Source organism: Onychostoma macrolepis, chromosome 13 (genome assembly GCF_012432095.1).
Source record: "Onychostoma macrolepis isolate SWU-2019 chromosome 13, ASM1243209v1, whole genome shotgun sequence".
NCBI classification, from domain to species: Eukaryota; Metazoa; Chordata; class Actinopteri; order Cypriniformes; family Cyprinidae; genus Onychostoma; species Onychostoma macrolepis.
In genome coordinates this window covers 20,514,266-20,525,568 of record NC_081167.1, presented here as the reverse complement: position 1 = coordinate 20,525,568, position 11,303 = coordinate 20,514,266, and positions in this window count along the sequence as shown.

Sequence of the window (11,303 nt, the reverse complement as noted above, 5' to 3'; positions counted from 1 at the left end):
GGACTTTGTTTGGAAATTCTCGATCAAATTACAATCTTTGTGTGCCTGTTGTTAGAACTGAGATTGGTAAAACCTTTTTTAAATAGGTTTAAATATAGTTTTTTAACCAGTTATATGTTGGTTTTTTTAATGTATGTTGTAACTATGTTGTTTATTTGTATATGCAAATTATGCTGCCTATCTTGGCCAGGAAACTCCTGGAAAAGAGATTTTAATCTCAGCGAGTTTTTTCCTGGTTAAATAAAGGTATTATTAATTCACGACTTCGTTGACTTGGCCATATCATCCAAAATCATCCATCTTGTGCTTCAGTGGAAGCAAAAACATTGGTGGTCTGTACTGTATGACAATTATTTGATTACTGGCCTTAAATAATGTAGAATATTGAATTCATTTTACGTCATAATATTTCCTTGCTTCATTTTTTTAATCCTAAATAATAATATGAATGCATTTTAATAAAATGTATTTTCAGTTTTTTATTTACATAAAAAATAAATTAATAAATCAACTAAATACCTTTTTTCAGGTTTTTAATGAAAAAATCCCAGACTTCTGGACCCTTAAGGTAAATGCTTGCATATTAACATATTATGCTTATTTAGGAGATCATTTTATGTGACGTGGTTTCTGTTAAAAGCCTGATGTGTGTCTGTTGTGAATTTAAAGTGACTGTTTCCTCGCTGTAATACAGAACAGCAGGGCCATATAAAGAAAATGAGAGCCTGGGGCGGTGGGATTGGTCAGATGGAGAGTGGTCTGGGTTGCATGAAAGACTCCATAATATTGAAACAATGCGCTGTAAACAAACCCAGTAAAACTATAGAGCACTGCGGCCCGACTCATCTGCAGTGCAGTGAATCAAACATCATATTTTGATTAAAAAAAAGAGAAGTTCATATTTGCTTTTAGAGTGGTCTCAGAGTGGCTTTAATTCAAGATTAGGAAATACAAAACACATTAATTCTGTCCCTGAGGGCTGATAATAAGGCTTGTTTGATCAGAGTTATGGATCTAATTTATGAACAAAATCTGTGATTCACCAAAACAACATTAATTAGTTGGATTAATTGGCCGTTACTGCTCTGTCTGTCAAATTTATACTGATGAGACGAGATTTATGTTTCAGTTTGATTTGCACTAGAGATTCTTAAAGCATATCTTACAGCACATGAATGATAATGCAGCAGTAGTCTGGCTGCTGAAAAGGTCCTGGATCACACTAAATGCTGGATAACTTGCTCATGTCAGGGTTGAATTATTCCACACAAATAAAAGCATAAAAATATAAGCAAAATCAGATAAAAGCATGTTCTATGTAGAATAAATTGTCCAAACTCACACCTCTCGTCCATCCAATATTCCTTGTCAGGTTCAAGGGTTGAAAGTATTTTAACGTGGAAATAATTACACACGTCAACTTTAAACGCTTCTTGGCTGATTGTGTTAAATTAGGACAGGAGCAAGAGATTAGATTGCATTCGCTTTTTTTCTGGAAATATGAATCATAAATTCTGTCAGTAAGTGAAGTAGAAATACATCTCAGCAGTCATGTCCTAATATCTCCTCCTGCTTTCCTCATTACTCAGAGTGTAAACAGCAGCATGAATAGAGACTGTAATTCATTATTCAGATGAAGCTTCTCTTTGCCAGTGATGCTGATGAATATGGTGACAGCATCAGTATAATTCATCACATCCAGTATTAAATTACTTTGACTTACAAGTACGACTTCTACTGAAGATTTTAACGTTTGAAGTAGTCCTAAAATGGACAATGTGGTACAAAATGGACATTAATAATATCCTCCTGAGACCCAGTCATTGACTTTTTTCCTCTGGGGAAGATTTTAGCAAATTTCTGAGAGTCTGGACTATAAAGAGCACATTCAGGCCATTTCTTTGGCCATGAAAACTCCCTCTACTTGGTCTTTAAAAATGACTGTTGGATTGAATTCAGCACTCTTACCATTTCATTCAGAATATGACTTTCTGTTTACGAAACTCTATAGGACACCAAGACATACAGCATGTTTATCAGACAACTAGTGAATAGGGAAAGAAATTGTATATCAATATTCCTATGAAATATTAGATATTCTTATGAAAATTATGCCAAGTTGTTATTCTTAGTATCACACTTCTTTTTTCATTACATGTTGCCCCAAGGACATATTAATATGCAAATTAGATACGATGTACAGTATAGATACAACACATAAAAAAAGAATGTTTTCACAAATATTGTGTAAAGTATAATATTATATCAAACCATTCTGTAGTACATTTCATAACATAGTTGATAATCATCTCTGTACAAAGTCTCATAAAAAAAATACACCTAAAAATTGATTGGTTAATGAACAAATAAACATTATTTTTGCCTATATAGTGTCTTATCATTTTCCTAATAACTGAGTCCTGATGCACATAGCAATAGCATACATAGAATAAAATATCAATAAAATAATTTTTTTCCACAATTTTTTTTTAATGTTCCAATGTAATGGTATAGAAATAAAGGTTCTGTCATCATATTCAAACTTGCAAAGGTTCTGTCAACATATTCCTCTGTGAATCACAAAAGGCAGAATTTAACTCTTAATTTTACAGTTAAAGCGGACTGATACATTCAAACTTTATAAAGAAAGTGAAAATTACACCACTTTCACTGTTGCACTACTCCATGTAACCATCTTTATGTTAGCAGCACATTTGCTGATACAGATATTCGGGGTAAAAAAAGCCTCTATAAAATCCTCTTTTCTAGCTCACTGATCATGATGAGCAAGAGAGAAAGAGAGATTGCAGTTGTCTGTAATGATTAATCTTACACAGATGTGCACTGATGAAGAGCTACGGTGAACAATTGTTTGAAATTGAGATAAAGCTTTTACTAGAGTTGTTAAAAATGTGTGTGAGAGACAGAAAGAGAGATTAGTCAGCTACTGCCATATTCTGAAAGGTTTGTTTTTTTCTGCCTCTGCGGAATGAGTTCATAAATATAAACACAGTAATGGCTTTTGTGTCATGTCCAAATGTGTGCTCTTGCCTGTTTCACATTATACGTATAAACTTGGCATATTTACATTTATTCAAGATTTATGTGCCTAATCCTAAAGTAGTTTTGGAGAGCCAGACTTTGTGAATTCCGATGCACATCAGTATATTTTGGCCAGGGCATTTATGGGCAGGAAAATGTGAAATCGATGATGCCATAATAAAAGATCAGCGTGTAAGACAATAGTTCATCCGCATAAAGGTGCAACAGTCTAAATGAAAGGTTATACTGACAACACATTGGAAATTGAGTGTAATATCTATTTTATTCTTCTCAGAATGTGGCTACAGTATTGAAACCTGTGTTTTAAAAATGCTTATTTAGTAAGAGCAGTGTTATTTCAGTTTGTACAATGAGCATCATATTTATAAACCTCTGCAGTTTAATGACACTTGACCCAGAGGCCAACAATTAAAGCAGAGCTGCAGAAACATCAGCCTGTTCTGTCTGTAAACCTGAAACTGAAAACTGTAACCTGAGTTGACTGTCTGGATGAGGCTACATCTTTACTGGAAAACATATTGTGAAAGAAAAAGAAATTCATACACATTTACAGTCTGTAAATGTCAGTCAAGTCAGTCAATGGCTTAACATAGAGTATTTTTTTACAAAGGCACTTTGAAAACTGGTTTCAGAAAGGCTTTCGAGGCCTGATCCTAGCTAACAAAATGATGTTCCTTTGAACTTTTTGCTACAATTCCTACTTATGAAAATGTCTTTTTAAAATGTTTTTAAAACACTATACGAATGTAAAGGGAACATTCCATTTGGTCATTTTGCATAAATTGTGGAATGTTACTTTTGAACATTATCGGAATGTTCTGAAACAAGCAGTAACATTTAAAAAAATGTAAGATGAAGATCCAACTAAATCGACATTATGAAGGACTAATTCTACTACCAATAACTAACGTTCTGTTGATAAGAGCTATTGTTTGCCAAATGTCAGCCAAGGTTCTGATAACATTCCCTGTTAGCTCATGTAGAATTTAAAGTGCATATTGCAGGTTAAATTTTTTTTTTCAAATGAATATATAACCTTGAAGGTTGCACAAACTCCAGCCTGTCAGGACATTGAGTCCACAGGTTTCCTAACAAGAACGGTATCTTCCGGGCTTCGGTGTGTTTGTGCAGCTGAAGAGACGGGACTTCACTAATGCATCTGCTTCAAACAACGAGGTGGTGTGATCACTTTATACTGGAAGATTATCATCCCGGTGATATGATGCAGTTCAACATGGGATACCGAAGCAAGAAGCGAGTGAGACTCAGAGCTGGACTGGTGCGGTTCCTTTGGTGCACACAGCAGCTTCATCGGGTCCCGGTCCGCCTGTGGTTTGGCCACCGGCGGGAGACATGATGCTCACGGATCCGTCAGAGATGTTGCTCCACGAAAATGTCAACTGTGCACCGTAAGTCTTGTTTTTTAACATTCTATCTACCAAATCAGTTAACATAATTATTTAAATAATGAGACACAACGAGATGTATATAAGTTGTTGTAAAGCACCGCAGCTAGCTTGTAAGCATTAGCAATATCGTTATATTTTTAAAAACCATGTAAAAACATTACCATATGAGAAGGCTTAGCTGGTAAGTTAACCTCAGTTTGCCAATATTATAACCATCAAGTCTAGTGACAGCTTAGTAACATTGTTTGCACATCTAATTGGTAATTTTTTGTCATGTGGTGTGTTTATAAGGCTTTGGAAGATGGGAGTGTGAAGATATGAAGCAGTGGCGGCCAGCTGTTATGAATCACCTCTACTGGACTGCAGCTTCCGCTGCTAATGGAGATGCAGATGTGATGGAGGCCAATTGGAAAAGCATGGTCAGCAGTGAATGTGATCTATACTTTTGCTTGCTTCTCTCAGCATATGCCGTCTGAGAGAGGAATACTGCAGGTCACCACAGGCTCCATGAGAACGCTGCACCGTCTTGTCTTCCACTACACCTGCTCCTCTTTCCAGATCCCTCCAGAGGATCAACAAGATCAGGCTGTTGGATTGTGTATCTAGCACACGTTAACAACACATTAGTGCGATACCCAGACTGAAAGATTGTTAAATGTTTTTAAATGGGTCAGATGGTATATTTTTCTTTCGGTAGTATATGTTTGGTGCATCTATATATAATATATATATTTGTTCATTAACAGCTGCAATGTTGTGTTTTTGGTTGGATATTTAACAGTGCTATGAAATAACATTTGTTATGATTTAGTGCTGTATAAATAAAACTGAATTGAATTAACCATAAATGCAGATCTGCGTTGTGACCTACCTAAATATAGGCAACTTGTAATTGAAGAAAACACAATTATTCAGATGGTTTTCAAATCTTTAATATACTATGTATTTATACGTACAAGTATTTAGCTCAGAGTAATAAATGATCTCTGCCCTAAACACTCTCATGTCTGCTGGCCTGGAGAGGTCTATGCTCCTGTCTGAAGTGCATATAGGCTATCTGTAGCACACAGGGGCGGACTTAGCGATTTGGGGGCCCTAAGCAAATTCCAGGTGTGGGGCCCTCAAAACATTATTTTTTGAGATTACAAATGAAGACATTATCCAAAAAAGAAAGAAAAAAAAGCTTGCACTTGTCCATTTAATAAATTAAACCTTTCCAATCTTTTTACAAACATAAAATTATCCCAGGCAACTCATTATATATTCCAAGTGTTCTGAAGGCATACTGTAGGCTTTGCCGAGAAACAAATCGAAAATGAAACCTATTATTAAGGGGAAATCTCCAGTCATTGCATTCGTGCATTTATACGAGTACGCGGCATTTCGCGCCGGTGCGCCTTGGAGAAGCACACAAGAGAGTCATTTTGAAACATCAAGATAAATAAAATTGTGACTTGAAACACAATACTTTCTTTACTGAGGTTATTGTCTCTGTTCTGAGACAGTCAGACAGCCTAGAATGCGCGCAAAGAGCGCTCCCTCATAATCACTATAGCTGTCTCTCACTTCAATTCATTGCGATCTCACGACGTTCTGTTAATAAGCTCTACACTGCACAATGAATCTCTTATTTACATCGTATCTACACTTTGTTATAATGAGATGATCCCCGAACTTGCAGAACTCAGCACATGACAAAAACTCGGCATTTTGATCGGTAAGTGGATTCTAACTTAAACACTTCTGGTCTTACTTAAGAAATCAGCGCACATGTCTGTGAACGGCTACATTGCTCAACGCTGCAAATATGTTTCGCCAATATCAGATGGGGCCCCCTGATTCCCCGGGGCCCGAAGCGGCCGCTTACCTTGCTTATTGGTTAAGTCCGCCCCTGGTAGCACATATGGGTTCAGACAGCAAGCCTCAAAGCCTGGGAGCAGAGTCAGACACTGCACATCAAGTGTGGGGGTCACATTCTCCACTAAGACCCGGTATGCATCTAACTCCCTGCAGCGCTCACTTTCCTCAGCTGTGACCATGGCCTCGCATTTACCACACAAACACTTAATGAAACAAAAACGTGTTTATCTCTCTCTCCCGTGGTGACGAGACACCACTATATCAGGTAACGTTTTAGTGTCTGATATTAACGGACGTGACAGCCTGATCAACACTTATTAATTTATGTTACTGGTAAGTATCAATACTCATAGATGACCAATACTAGCTTTGCTATTGCCTGATTACATATCGTTAGCTAACGTGTGTATATCTGTAAACTGACACTGGTCTCTCACCTGCCCTGTTCTCCTCGCACATCAACTCAATCCCTCTCCTCTGACCGTCGTTCTGTCTAATCCTGGCCTGTTCCTGCTCTCTTGGCTGCATAGCATGCTCACAATTTTATCTGTGGTCCATCATACAAGTGTAAATAAACATTTAAAATGTATTCAGCGTCCGAACTGTCATTGCGATCCACTGTTTTCCTATGGTTAAATTGGACCGCTCTCCCTCTCGTTACGTCACTTCGGTTTAGCGGTTTTCAGATGCGGAAGTAAAATTACCTCACAAAAACGACTCCAGAAGCCTTAAAAGCGTATTTTAAAGTATATTTTAAAGAAAATCTAGTTCCTACATTATTTTTCTATACATCTACTAACTGGAGTCTCTAACCTGGAATATGCCCTTTAAGAGTACTTAAGAATGATTTTTGAATGGCCATTCACATTAGACTTTATCAAACTTTAAGGGTACTTTTACACACACACACACAAAAAAGATGTACTGAAAAAAAAAAAGTTTTTCCTTTGTGTTTTTGAAAAGTTTTGCATACAGATGATGTTGTCAAAATAATCCCAGCTAAAACTACTAAAAATGCTGTATTATGCAGGCCAATATAGTTGCAGCATCACTTTGTAAAGAAACACGACGTTCCTGCGCGCACACCTACAGACTGAACACATTATACTCATGCGCATGACGTCACCTTTTTCACAAATTCACGTTTTTGTAGTTTACATGGAGACAATAACGGTATGGTTTTCAAAAACTTGTTTTCGGGTCCCTAAATCACCATTGTCATATGTAAATGAATGGCCAAAATGCATAAAAGGTTTTACGTTTTTAGTTGAAAACGTTGCTGTGTAAAGTGGGCCGCACTTAAACCTGCTTTCACATTAAGGTTTTACCTGACCAGACCTTTGTCTCTTTCTTTCAAGTTTCTTAAATTCACTATTGTTTTATTTGTGTTATGTTATTCTCTCTCTCTTTCTTTCTATATTGAGACGGCTGTTCTGGTCAGTTCATTCTAAAGTCACAGCTGCTGTGCTGCTCTGTGTCGCAGTGCATCTCAGGTCAGGTCCCTAGCAGGCAATGTATCGACCAGTCAAAAAGCCCTGTCAGAGCTCTGAGGATGTTTGAAGGTAACCTCATCTGACCTCTCATGGCTAAATATTGTGATTCCAGCCACAGTGTCACAATGGTGCAATGTAACTTCTCTGTTCTCTAGTTGGATTCACTCACAAGCTTTACTGGACTCTTAGTTTGGAGCTAAACTATGCTGTTCTAAGGTGTGTTAGAGGTCACAGAATGGTTCAGATGTGCTTGCAGCAGTGCTTATAATTCCTAAGTGTAAAACGCTCCAGAAGGTTGGTTGGTGGACAGGTGTCCAGTGAGGCATTTAATGGGATGGCACATTTCTTCACGCTCCAGCAGGTTTACGCTTGGATTGGGGGGGGGGGGGGGGGTGTCATATTAAGAATTTATAGCTTTAATCTGACTCCTCAGGTTTTGTCTGGGGGGAGTAACAAGAATTTAATTTCTGAATGATGGAAAACAAGGGTTGGTTTCATTTGTTCGATAAATGATCAGAAACCGTTTTATCTATGTATGCAAATCCATATTTCTCATATAGCCTAAATGTACAGCTGCTAAGCTAGGCAAATATATTACACTTCAAAGGGTTTAAAAATATTAAAATCTGTTACTGTGTGACTTTCTGACTCTTTCTCCATTTACATAACTTTCATTAAGGGAATTCCTGCCCTTTGTTTTGGAGTGCAAATGAACTTCGATGTTGTTTCCCCCCTTTCTCTTGCCCTAAAGGGAAATGCTCTGACAGGTTATTACCTTCTTTTTCATGGAAAACAAATGTTCATAGCACTGTGTAGGTCACATTGTTTTAGAGGGCATTTGCTTTGGCTCAGAGCTTATAGTGATTGTCTAACAAGTTTTACAGAAAAGTGCTGATGTAATGTAATCAATGACAGAAAATTTCTCCTTAGTAAACCATCAAGTTCAATTGGTCATTTGTCTTTGTAGACATGTACTTTTGCTCTATTATTTCCCTCATTAGTTGAACACCATTTCCAATATCTGCTTTGTGAATCAGCAAATAGTCTGACTCCTGCCAATTCCAAGAACTGTGTGCCTTTTGCCACAACAGACAATTTTTGATGTATATTATTGTATCACTTATTTGTGATGGTGCTATGAACAGAACAGTTTTGTAAAAATTACAATAAGATCTATAACATGCATTGGAATTTTTGTTTCATGATGACTTTAAGTAATATGTAAGTGTATTGTCTGTTTTGCATGTAAGTGAGATTGGATTTGACTTATATGGAGAATAATATATATATATCTGTTTCTGCTGAAGACTCACTATTCAGGCTTCTCTCTGTAATTTTCCTCATTTGTTGCCTTTCATTTCTGAATATTTTCTGATACTGTCACATGTGGCGCTCTCTCTTTATCTCAATATCTCACCCCTTCTCTATCTCTCCCGCTCTCTCTATCTGTCTCTCTCTGTGTGTGATGGAGTGTAAGCTGTAAGACTTATGAGGTGGAGATAATGGCAGGTGAATCAGATGTGTGAAGGTCTCTGGGTTGCTGCTTTGAGAGAGGTGTAAGCTCTTGCATATTGATACGAATCGAGCTCTTAAACACACATGTGCACACATTTCCTCCAGTACTGCTCTTTTGCTGTATTCTAATGCATATTCTATTGTATTCACATGACAGAGCATCGAAGCAATGACAGAAGCCATAAAGAGAAATGAGATGGACCCAATGGACTAGAATGAGACAGAAATTCTTGTTTTATTGTGTCTGTTTGACTCCGTGGCCATTTCAGGTGTGAAAACAGAGTGTGAATAGTGTATGATATTCCGGTGTGGAGGAAAAAGGGGCATTAACATTCTATATACAACCTCTCCATCCTGTTGTTATTGGAAGGAGTGGTCCAGGAAATTCCCCCTCAGCCTATTAAACTATACGCGTATATCATAGAATATTACTTCTAGTACAGCACACAACGCTTCAGCGTCTCCCCATGCACACATAACTGTTTGAAAATGGAATAAAATCACCTGCGCGAGACACTAAATTCACTTACGCTAGCTTTCAAGTCCCTAATGTCTCTTTTCTTTTCTGAAATTTTCATCAGAGATAAAAAGGAGCTGTTGTTTTCTTTAAAAAGCTGCACTTCTTAAAAATACCCAGTGGTTTTTAATAGTTTTTAAGAGGCAGTCTGGGAATGTCAGCGTGTTTGGGTCTGTGTATGTATGAACTGATTTTAGGCCAGAGATACTTAAGATTTTGTCTGTTACATTCTGCATTAAACATACTTGTTCATCCTGGACTAGGCTTTGCATTGGGAAATCTATTTATCTATCTTCCATCCATCCGTCCTATAGATCCATCTGTCTATCAGTTAATCTAATTATCCATCATTTTGCCATTCTCTCCATCCATTATCCTGCTATTCATCCATCCATCCATCCTAAATGACATGTAAAAACAAAACTAACTGTGGCTGGTCACTTTGGTGAAAAGTAAGCCAGAATCAACTGCAGTAAGAAGCAGTTTTTGGCATCAGAATTCACTCTCTCTCCTTGAATTATAGTTTGCTGAATTTGTGCTATATGCTAAACTGAACCTATTTTTTTAAGCTGAGTAAGTGTCAGGTCCCCCTCTGTGTCTTTACCTCTGCCTGAGCTGATGTGCTGTTTCATTGTTCTCTTAGAAGCAATACCTTGTCCCCATTTACACGTATTCCCATCCAAACATTATAGCAGCATTTATCTTCAGTGTAATTGTCTATGCAGTCTGAAAACACAACCGTATGTCATTTGGATGGTCTTTTTAAACAGGCTGGGAATGAGAGGTGTGGGAGGGTAATTTGGGTCAGAAAGGTGATTTAGAGTTGCAATTACATAAACTCCTTTAAATCGGCTTTATTTGTTTTCAACGGCCAGACATAATGAACACTGATTTTTATGTAGTTCTGGCCCAAGTGGAGAAGCATCTTCTGTGAGAGTGAATCATTATGTTATGGATCTGATAAAATTAGTTGCTTTGTTATTGTTTGTGTGTGTGTGTGTTAGTGTATTGAATGATAGATGTATTGAAACGCTCTCTTCATTAGCTCTGAACAAAAACGTCTTTCTGTACAGTGTGGAGATAAGAGGCTGTCAATCACCCTGCATGTGGGAATAAGTCTCAGTCAGCACAAAGCAAAATCTTCATCCTCATTCAAGCTGAACAGCCTCCCTGTTGGTGAAAACCGCCAGATGTAGATTGATTCAATGCTAATTGCTTGTTTGATAAAGAACATTTTGAGTTATTAATTGTACAAATGTTTCGTTTTTCTTTTAGGAACACGCACAAGTGCACATCCTCTCTGTACTGTCCTGTGACACAAGCAACCACAGGCTTTCTGCAGGAGGTCATTTAATGGGACACTGCTGAGGAATTACCTGTGTGGGTAAAGAGATATTGTGAGGGAAAAGCCATTTCCATTGAATTCGGGGTGGATAATGAAAAGCT